This window comes from Schistocerca cancellata, chromosome 9 (assembly GCF_023864275.1).
Source record: "Schistocerca cancellata isolate TAMUIC-IGC-003103 chromosome 9, iqSchCanc2.1, whole genome shotgun sequence".
Lineage (NCBI taxonomy): Eukaryota > Metazoa > Arthropoda > Insecta > Orthoptera > Acrididae > Schistocerca > Schistocerca cancellata.
The window spans coordinates 271,670,375-271,682,018 of NC_064634.1; the positions used below are offsets into that span (position 1 = coordinate 271,670,375).

The following is an 11,644-nucleotide window of genomic DNA, read 5'->3' on the forward strand; positions in this document are numbered from 1 at the left end:
CAGAATTCCTCCAGCAGTTGTACATGACGGAAAAAAGTAGCAACACCATGAAGGATTAGCGTGATATAAGCTAAACTTGGTAGGCGTGTTTCTACATCTGAAAGATGATGTCAGTTCCAATTTAGCAACAGTCGCATAAGAGTGGCACTAGTAGCGCCCCAATAAGGATGCAAATCACATTTTTTAAATACACGCTGTAACGGTCATGACATTTAGTTACCTTCCAAATTTGAAGAGGTGACTTGATGGTACTCAAGAATGCCATTAAGGCGACAAAGATGCTATTATCAACAACTCTCGGAGTTAGAAGGAGATCCTGAAATAGGGCTACGAGAAGCTGGATGTTTCTTGGGCGATATTGCAGAATCACTTGGCAGGAATGTAGCCACTGTACATGATTGCTGTGAGCGGAGGTCACGATAATCTACGGTTACAAGGAGACCGGGCTCCGAAAGAACACGTGGCACTTCCGAGAGGGAAGACCATAGAGTTTGGCGCATAGGTCCGGCTCATCGTACTGCGTCTGTAGCAGCAATTTGAGCAGCAGTTGACACCACTGTGATAGAAATCAGTTACTTCAAGGGCAGCTCCGAGCCCGACGCCCTGTAGCGTCCATTCCGCCTCTTGTGAGCCGGCCGCTGTGGACGAGCGGTTCTAGGCGCTTCAGTGCGGAACCGCGCTGCTGCTGCGGTCCCAGGTTCGAATCCTGTCTCGGGCATGGATGTGTGTGATGTCCTTAGGTTAGTTAGGTTTAAGTAGTTCTAAGTCTAAGGGACTGATGACCTCAGATGTTAAGCCTCATAGTGCTTGGAGGGGCAACGGCCTTGCCGCAGTGGATACACCGGTTCCCGTCAGACCACCGAAGTTAAGCGCTGTCGGGCGTGGCCGGCACTTGGATGGGTGACCATCCAGGCTGCCATGTGCTGTTGCCATTTTTCGGGGTGCACGCAGCCTCGTGATGCCAATTGAGAAACTACTCGACCGAATAGTAGCGGCTCCGGTCACAGAAAACCATCGTAGCGACAGGGAGAGCGGTGTGCTGACCACACGCCCCTCCTATCCGCATCCTCATCTGAGGATGACACGGCGGTCGGATGGTCCCGATGGGCCACTTGTGGCCTGATGACGGAGTGCTTTTATAGTACTTGGAGCCATTTTTTCAACGCGCCTCTTGTGACTTCAATGGTGTAAAGCCAGAGCTTATGAAAGCTGATTCTGCGTCGATAATACTGTGCCGTGTGTTGGTTAGAATGAGGCCAGTTGAGGGCGTGTAACCAACATGCCTGTGTGCTAGACACACTGGACCTACGTCACCCACATCCAGCATTAACCGTCCCTGTACTGATCGACCGGGTGCAACAGGCATGCAACTCCATCCCACAAACTGACATTCGGCACGTGTACAATACAATGCACACATATTTGCATACTTGCATTCAACATTCTGGCGGTTTCAGTATTTGACATTTGCAGCGGTTTATCTCTCGCTTACACTAGCATCTGTCATCTTGTAAACCGAGTGTGGTGGTGCAGAGGTTAGAACACTAGACTCGCATTCGGGAGGACGACGGTTCAAACCCGTCTCCGGTCATCCTGATTTAGGTTTTCCGTGATTTGTGATTTCCCTAACTCGTTTCAGGGGACGGCCGATTTCCTTCCCAATCCTTCCCTAATCCGAGTTTGTGCTCCGTCTCTAATGACCTCGTTGTCGACGGGACGTTAAACACTAATCTCCTCCTCCTCCTCATCTTGCAATACGTTATCTAGACAAATTTTACTACTCTATATTAGTTTCTTTTGTTTTTTTGGAGTCGTGTATGTGTTCAAAAATTGGGTGAACCGCCTCGAGTATTGTGTAACCGCGATTGATCGTCATTTATCTGATGTAGTATTTCATAAGTAAACTTAAATAAACAGCTTTGTGCAAAATTTCATCTTTGTTTCGCGATTAGTTTGTGTTATTCGAGTTTGAAATCGTCAAAATATTGTGAAAGACCCTACAGATATCATTACTGAACTCGTATGCAGCCACCTTACATCATCCATGCAGCTCTACAGGTGTGAATTTAATATGGATTTCTTTGCTCTATGATTCAGAATGCGATTTCGCTCCGTCGTTGGAGTGCTGTTGTAGTCCTGCATGCTGTGCCCGCACCAGAATAATCTGCGACCACGCCGTCCTCGCAAAGGGGCCGAGTAGGGGTGGAGAGCGGTCGTAATCGGGCTAATGAACTGCCCTCGAGCGCTCGCTTTAAAACGGCTGACGCCGCGCGGGGTGGAGGGCGCAGGGCAGGGGGTGGTTAAGTGGCCGCCGGCTGAGCTGGCTAATATATCGCGCACCTGGGCGGTGGCGGCGGTTCAGCCCCGGTCGAAGGCGGGGGAGGCACGCGATTTATGGCCGGGGCTGCGCACCCCCCCCCCCCCTCCGGCACCCCCATCCCCATCCCCACTCCCACATATGTCGAGCTATGCCGGACATTCGCTGCCAGCCGATTTGGACTCGTCTGGTGGTTGAACCTCACAGCTATTCGCTCTGTATTAATGCGCAGTAGGCCATTAACATTGCAATAGCATGGGGGAAGCATATGAGTACAACCAAAGTCACATTAGCCTGAAGTGTCTACGTGCTTGGACATGTTGGTGTTTACCATTTCGGTACAACAACATGAAGTTGGTGGGAGTAAAGCCATCTGCGTAATATTATCTTATATTAAAAATGTAGACCTATAAATACGTAAGCTTCCACAGTCGATACCAGTGTCATTAAAACCCTTTCGGGTGTAATGCCACAACATATTACAAAATCTTTAAAATACGAAATCAGAACTTCAATACGCTATTAGAAAAAAATGAAAATCGCGTGGAAACAACTCCAAAACGACATATTACAAGCAGTAGAAGATACCGGTTGGCCCGAACTAGGCAATTTGTACCTGCTAGTGGCAGACCAATTGAACATAACTCGAAAACTCCTCCTAAATCTGAACTTTGCAATTGCACGACCTCCGCCACTATTTAGAGCATTCTTAAACAATATTGTAAATTGTGGACCAATGGTTAAGATATAAAAGAAAACAAATTACGCATAAAAACAAAGCTTTTATTACTAATTTCGCATACAAAAATATTTCCTGAAAACCAACACATTTCTTTTATCTTATGTACTGCCTCACGACTGCTTTGAATGAAAAGCGCTTTGTAGATTCTAATTTGCCAATTTCATAATTTATGAGTAAATCACGTTCAGTTCACTAATAGCAAGTTGTATATAGAGAATGTCACGAACTTACATGACGTCTTAGGAGTTAGAAAAGTCAGCACCTTGAAATTGGGATAATATTTGCAGAATAAAAAGGCTTTTGATTCTGTTGTTGGAGATACATTGTTCAACGTATTAAAATAGTTAGGGCCAGGTAACAAAACAACAGAAATAATTAAAGCAGTTTCAACCAAGACAAAAGTAAAACTTGCGGGAAAACAAACAATCAGACAAGAAGAAGGCTTGTAGCCCCTAACTTTTAATTGTACATTACGGAACGTCGTTAGAGAACGGGGGAAGGCCATAAATACTAAGGATATACAAGAAGGAAGAAAGCGAAGCAAGGTCATGGTAGATTATCTAGTATTTACAGATGATATGACACTTATTAAAGTCTCACTTCCCATGCGAGCGCTACTGTCGCAGGTTCGAATCCTGCCTCGGGCATGGATGTGTGTGATGTCCTTAGGTTAGTTAGGTTTACGTAGTTCTAAGTTCTAGGGGACTGATGACCTCAGGTGTTACGTCGCATAGTGCTCAGAGCCATTTTGAAAGTCTCACTTCAAAGCCCAGAAGAACAAATAACAGGATTACAACGTCAGGGATTAAAAATATCATTTTAAAAAACACACAGCTCATGACAGACATAAGTATAGTATTTCAAAAGATAAAAAGAAGTAACAATGCAATATCTAAAGCAGACTGTTTTAAACACGAATATCTAGAAGAATGTATATGAGAGAAAAATAAGGAAATGACAGTAGTAGAGACAACGGTACATAAAACGCAGAGAACCTTTCAAATATACAGCCACACTAAAAAAAAAATAAAAAAAAGGAAATCAGAGTTGAAACACTTTGAAAAAGGGGTCAGACCAGAAATACTCTATGTAGCAGAAACTGTTAAGCTAAGAAAGACGGGAATGGCAAAAGGTTTAATAGAAATGAAAAAATAAAAAATAAAATGAATAAAAACAAGAAGGTTTGGTCGTGATTCCCTTCCCGGACATGTAGCCTACAGAACTCCCAAAGGCAAAGTAGGACGAAATTCCGCCGAAAACCTACCTCCAACAGTTGGTAGCTATACTCAATAACCCATCTTCATCCAGTTCAGAAGCGTCCATCCTGGTGTATACGAGATACAATGTGACTGCAATGCCGCATACACTGTTGAAACAGGTAAACCTGTTAGCGCCCACACATAGCAGAGCATGAGTCACATGTTCGGTTGGGGCAACACAACAGATCGGCAGTAGCGGAGCACCAGCGTGATTGCGGGCAGGCTATCAACCCTCAAGAAAGACAAATATTGGCAACACAGTCGTGGATGCACACTGCGGTATCGACGGTGACTTTGTCGACCGCAGCTGGTGAACCGCGCACCGCACACAGCTTCGCAGGAGACGGCATATTTAAACCTCCCGCCAGTGCGCCATGGACGAGCTCGCTCTTCCATCGCTTGCTGCATGGCGCCGCGCGTACCCTCCACCAGAGGATACTCAATTGATATCGCACTGCTGCCATTCTGACGGGCTGGCGAATTTTATTAAGCAGCCAAACTCAGAGCTTCGCCCAGATTCAGTGAACTTACAAACTTACCAACATTAGTACAGAAGACTCCAGGGATGAAAAATACTTCAACGTGGCACGACACCACTAAACAATTGCTACGCGTCATTGTGTATCAGCATTCAAGAGTATTTGTTACCATGAAGAAGATTACTCTCATTGCATATGAAGCACCACAGAAGAACCTGCAGCTATACAAAGCTATGTGTATGTCAGTTATTAAGAGCACATATTGTCAATGAACATATAGCATGTTACCTTCTTGTATATATAGGATTGTCTTGTGAGCACGCGGGTCTAGGGCCGCCGGCACGGTAGCTCAGCGTGTTTCGTTCAGAGAGTTATCTGCCCTCTGTCACAAAGAAACAGAGTGAATGAATCAACGATGTACTTGAACGAGTGTCGTGGGACATCCGCCCCGAACAAATGAAATGAATAACGAACAAAATGTGATAAAAGAAGTGAGTAGCGTCTTTGATTAGTAATCTAAACGTTCTCGAACCCTACCACCGCTTAAATTTGGGATAATAATCATCAGCATTGGCGGCCGGAGACTTCCCGCATAATGAGTCACTCCTCGTTCACACATTTAGCCAACGGCCTTGCCAAACAGTTGCGCGGACAGAGGTTCAGTGCATTCTCTTGCCATTGGGGAGGGAAAATGCTCCTAAAGATGGAAGAATCAGCAATGATCAACGGCATGAGGTTGCAGAAGGCAATGGAAACTGTGGTGGCACCGCCAGACACCACACTTGCTAGGTGGTAGCTTTAAATCGGCCGCGGTCCATTAGTACATGTCGGACCCGCGTGTCGCCACTGTCAGTGATCGCAGACCAAGCGCCACCACACGGCAGGTCTAGAGAGACGTACTAGCACTCGACCCAGTTGTACGGACGACTTTGCTAGCGACTACACTGACGAAGCCTTTCTCTCATTTGCCGAGAGATAGTTAGAATAGCCTTCAGCTAAGTCCATGGCTACGACCTAGCAAGGCGCCATTAACCATTTCTAGAGAGAGTCTCACTTGTACCATCAAGAATGCTGTATACATATGATGGATTAAAGTTAAGTATTCCAGCAGCTACGTACTATTCTTTATAGCATTCATTACGTATCCTGTTTCAGACCTAGCGCCACCTGCGTGAGTTGACGCGTGCATTTCGGCCTCCTCTTGCAACACAGTGTTGGCTCTTCTGCCAACACTACAGAAACCACTGCATTAACGACACATGATGTGTATTCACAGGACATGTGGCCTGTAATTGAAAAAGCGTCATGATGATCTTTCTGTTGGCAAAAGATTTCGGTATAGTCCCCCATTCGGATCTCCGTGAGGGGACTGCCAAGGGGTAGGTGACCATGAAAAAAAAGACTGAATAACCAACGAAAGGATAACTTTCTACGAGCCGGGATGTCAGAAGTTTGATTATGGTAGGAAAGCTAGAAAATCTGAAAAGGAAAATACTAAGGCTCAGTCTAGTGATGGGGGTTCAGTGAAGTGAAAAGGAAAGAAGAATTCCTGTTCAGATGAGTATAGGGTAATATCAACAGCCGGGGAAATGGTATAATGGAGATACGTTTCGTTATGAATAGAAAGGTAGGGCAGTTCAGTGATAGGGTTTTTCTCAACAGAATGGACAATAAAGCAACACCAACAACGATAGCTCAGGTACACATGCCGACGTCGCAAGCCGAAGACGGATAGGGAAATATAATAGGTAGTTTAATACGTAAAGGGAGACGAAAATCTAATAGTCATAGGGGGATTACAATGCTGTTGTAAGGGAAGGAGTAGAAAAAAGAGTTACGGGAGAATATGGACTTAGTACTAGGAATGAGAGAGGAGAGATTCATTGAGTTCTACAATAAATTTCGGCTAATAATAGCGAATACTCTGTTCAGGAATCAGAAAAGGAGGATATATACTTGGAAAAGGCCAGAAGATACGGGAAGACTTCTGTTAGACTGCATCAAGGTCAGACAGGGATTCCAAAATCAGATATGGATTATAAGACGTGCCCAGGAGCAGATATAGACTTAGATCACAATCTAGTAGAGACAAAGAGAAGGCTGCAGTTCAAGGGATTAGACAGCACGAATGAATGCGCAAAGAAATGGGATACGGAAGTACTAAGGAATGAAGAGGTACTCTTGAATTTCTCTGAGCCTATAGATACTACGATAGGGAATAGCTCAGCACGCTATTCAGTTGAAGAGGAATGGACTTCTCAATCGCTGAAGCTGTAAAAGAAAAACCGTTTGAAGAAGGTAATTACGAAGAAACCATGGGTAAGGGAAGAAATAGTTAAGTTGATCGATGAAAGAAGGAAGTACAAATGTTATGATGATGACGAACGAGTCGTCGCCAATGTTGACTGGTGGCCAATGCTAAATAGAAACATATGAATCACAGCAGGTTTGTCAGTAACGTCGATAAGGTGCTGGCTGCATGGTTTGGATATGCAACGACTAAAATAATTAGAAGTCGTTGGTAAAAAAAATATATATTGTACTTAACTGGTTGTACAAGATCTTCCTGGCTGCATACATATTATTATACACAGATAGCTATTGAGGCCTCACTTAGGCCATACGTTACTAAGCGCCTTGTTAGAGGTTGCTTCCTATCAGCTGAAGGCTATGCTACTTTACTACTTGACGTCCCGAGCAAGAGTGGACGAGAGCTCGCTAAAAACTTGATACAAGCCACTGAGCGGCGCTATCGTCGCTGGTCGCGACTCGCGGGTCCATCGATACTAATACTGACCGCGGTCGATAACTGCAGCCCCTAACAAGTGTGGTATCGAACGTTGATACCACAACAAATATGTTCAGAAAGACAAGTCACTTAGGAATGAAATAAATAGGAAGTGCAGAGAAGCTAAGGCGAAATGGTTGCATGAAAAATGTGAAGAAATCGAAAAAGAAATGGTCGTCGGAAGGACTGACTCAGCACAAGGAAAACTGAAAACAACTTTCGGTGAAACTAAAGGCAGTTGTAGCTGTAGGAAGGTCGTCAGCTAAGCTCATAGTATTTTTATTTGGAGAAATAACATCTTTACAAGATTTTCTCCTACTTCTTGCACAAACAGATTATTCCTCATCATCGAGCATTGCAGAAGCGTTCGGTATTTTGCTGTTAAGAGCAATTGCAATTTACTAATAAAACTGCCCTAAGATTAATCAGAAGGATTTTACACATATCACATGTGACAATGCCCCCTCCTTCCATAGCTGAATGGTATCGTTCACGCTATTACGCCGGGGACACGGGTTCAATTACTGGTGATAGCAACAATTTAAACTGACACGCTTGTCAGTGAAATGGCTTCAGATGAACATATTTGTACCAAGTTGCAAGCCACTCGAGATTTGTTACTAAATTAGCTATAAACAACAAATTTTTTGTTATTATAAAGAGTGAGCCGATGATGATATTAAGAACTTGCAGGGAATATGGTAAGTGGTAAATGTATCAATCTGCGGTAGAGGACCATTGTCGGAAACGACCGAGTCGAAAGTTGTAAGCGAGAAACGTTACCGTGGATACCTATTACAGTGGATTACACGTACCAGTACTACTGTTGCTAAGAGTGTGAGGTAGGCAACTTTCAGAGGTGGTGATACAAGGAAAAACATATAGTAAAATCGGTCTGTAAAATGTATACCTTAAGAGCTTGAAAAGCGAGCGTTTTTTTCATCCTTACTTGGTCTCTCTCGGACCTGTCTTTAGAACGTCTAAGATTAGCTCATACCCAAACCTTCAGGTGTCAGTCACTCAGATCGGTACCCACAAAAACTGATTTATTTCGTACTATGTGCTGCCGCCGAGCAGAACGGGCGGAAACTTAATTAAAAGTAACCCTAGAACTACGGAGAATAGGAAAAGCATGACTAACACGTATAGAAGATGTCAAATTAAATGATCAAAATGGGGACCAGCAATACTGATATTTGTATATTGCGAAGTGCCGGGGCTAGCAGTGTATTTAACACTAAATTCTTCTAGAATCTACATATGTAAATGATGCTCTAAGCCCCCCTCCCCCTATTCTAACTCCGACTTTTGCTGTTGCACATGGATTAAAAAGATACGCGAACTGACTGTAATCAACCCTGCAAGTGGAGTAGAAAAGAGTTTGGCACCTGCAATAATTTAATTTGATAAATAAGTTAAATAAAGGAAGGTTTCATTAACGTAGTGAGAAATGATAGGGTTGCTCTACCGATTAACAGAATGAAAGTTCTGTCCAAAATAACAATATGATTTATTAAGACTAAACACAAAATAATAAAAAAAACACATGAAACATTTACAATACATCAAATTGGCTGAAATTGGATACTCAAATAAACGCTGTGAAGGTGAAGTTGTCCCTAAACTAGATTGTGACGTTTATGATGAAGTGGTATGTGGAGCCAATTCCTTGCAACTCAAATCTTAAGAGAGACACACAGCTAACCCAACATTAATTGCTGCTACATTAGTGAGAACTCAGACAATGAACACCCAAGATAGAACAAAGTTAGAAAAGACGAACAGGCGCGCTCTGCTGAGCTCTGATTATCGCCTAGCAAAAATGCCTGCTGTGCCGGTGCTGCGGACGTACATTACCAAGCTGTCTTCTTAGCTGCAAGGACACGATCTGGCGTACTGGAAGCGATGGCTGGTTGCTTCGACGTCCCGTCGTGGTGATAATAATGTCGCGAGTATAGCCCGAAACAAATTGTCCTGGTCTGGTTGTTCCAGACTAAAGACTTCCTATCAATACAAACACGCCTCTGAGGGAGACGAAGAAGGCTCGCCACACAATCACTGACGGTACAGTGATTGATTTTCACAAGCGAAGTCACACAGTAACTCCGATACAGTCAACTTTAGCCAAAACTGCCCAAGACAGACAACATAGGCCGCTTGTACGCAGAACGCTCAATTGCCAACTGTACTCGGAAAGTTACGTTGAAGTCGAAACTTCAGCAACTTCGTTAAACAGTTACAATCAAATAAAAGTACATCCGATAGCCAACAGAAGGCAGGCTGTCCAGAGCACCGAGAGCTCAGTGTTGTAACCTACTCCGACTGAAAGGCGAGAGTCGACTCCCCACAAGAGCACCCGTACAAATCGAACACAGAACATTCCCGCCCCCATGACAGTGGCCATGGTTAACCGTTCCAATCAGCAACTCGAAAACTGGCGGAAAAATTCCACTCTATTGCCGGAGCACTACCGTTCCACCAATGGAGATTCTTGGCGCCAATTTCTGCGCCGATTTTGCTACGTCACGGAGCTATGCCCTGAGCAAGCCAATCACAGTTACGATTTTGCAGAAAGCGCGGGAATTTGCCCGCCACAACTGCCTGGGTACACAAGTCATTCCCACGCCTCGCTGGTAGCCCGCCAGAAAGTGTTTCTGCGAAGTAACGGAACCTCTAGCCCAGCCGCTACTTCAGGGCGTGTCTCAGCCGCTATTCTACAATGTCGGCGTCTGGAAAGCATTGACTCCCTCACACCCATCGGCTTACCCTTTCAAGATCAGCAGAGCCCGCCTGTCACCGGACCACCCGGGTGACGAGAGACGCTGCGTGGGAAGTCCGCGTGTGAAGGAATAGCAACTTTTCACCGCATGCAATTAGAGAGGAAAATCGTAAGATAGAAATATGAGAGGGGGCTCATGCCACCTCTCAATATATCTACTTGCTACAGCGATCACTTCTTCAACCATCACCTGGCTACCACACAACCGAGGTAGGTTCTTCCTGCACGTCGGTCGGTTGGCTGAAGAGGGCGTAGTAAAACGCTGAAACTGGTTGCCAAATAAAATAAGGTCGAAAATTTACGGCTGATAGGTATTTAATTTGACATCCTCTATCGAACAGAGGAGTTCCGCAACCATTTCTAAAAAGATGGACATACAGAGACTTTTTACGTATAGTTTCTGTGGGGAAGTTCGTAGAACGTTAGATCGTCTTACAAAACCGAATGACGAAAACATTTTTTTAAGTGTTATATGGGTGTAATAACACATCCGCACTTATGTATGCAATTGTTTCTTCATCCTACTGTTCCGTTTGTTTATGTTTATTCTGTGAAATTACAAGTGCACTAGCTGCTTCATCACGAGTCGTGTCTATTCTGTCGCCAGTGTGCGACAGGATACCACACCTATCTATACAAATGTCCTCCATAAGTTTGCTACTTTCAAGCTAATGAAGCGAAAGCAAACAGCGAAAGGAACGTTGCTACAAACTCTGGAAAGTCCTTTTATATGTCAGGAGTATGTTCTCTCATGTAACAATTTCACGCGTAAACAGTTAAAAAAAATTGTCATCTTCCGAGTTTGAATGCAGGAAGTCGCCCAGGCGAAATTTGCAAAGCAATCATTCACTGATATACTTTCATTTTCTCCATGGCTCTGGTGCTACTTTTAATTACCGTCTACGAATGTTCTACTGGACGACAACACATAGTACGAACTAAACCGGTGTGCTGGATGATACTCTATCGACAAACAACTGTTGTTACCGAGTTAAGTGTCTGACATCTGGAGATCTGGGTGTCAGTGCAATGCTAGTAAATCATAAATCATAATCGCAGACCAAAATACAGTCACATTAATGGTTAAAAAAATGTTGGCACCTGCACTAAAATGGAACGGTGACACAGTGAAGAAAACAAATTAGGAATGCAAAGGTTGGAACCCGGTCACAGTGAAGGAAACAAATTAGGAATGCAAGGATTTATTTCCATAGTGTCGCCTACACAGTATCAGCTGTAAAACAACAATTTAGCACTGAGATTCAGATTCTCGGAATTTC

At 44.1% G+C, this 11,644-nt stretch overlaps 1 pseudogene; it reads left to right on the forward strand.

Annotated features, from left to right (window-relative positions):
* The first annotated feature begins 814 nt into the window (after positions 1 to 814).
* LOC126102158 (5S ribosomal RNA) lies at positions 815 to 932 on the forward strand (annotated as a pseudogene).
* The last annotated feature ends 10,712 nt before the right edge of the window (positions 933 to 11,644 follow it).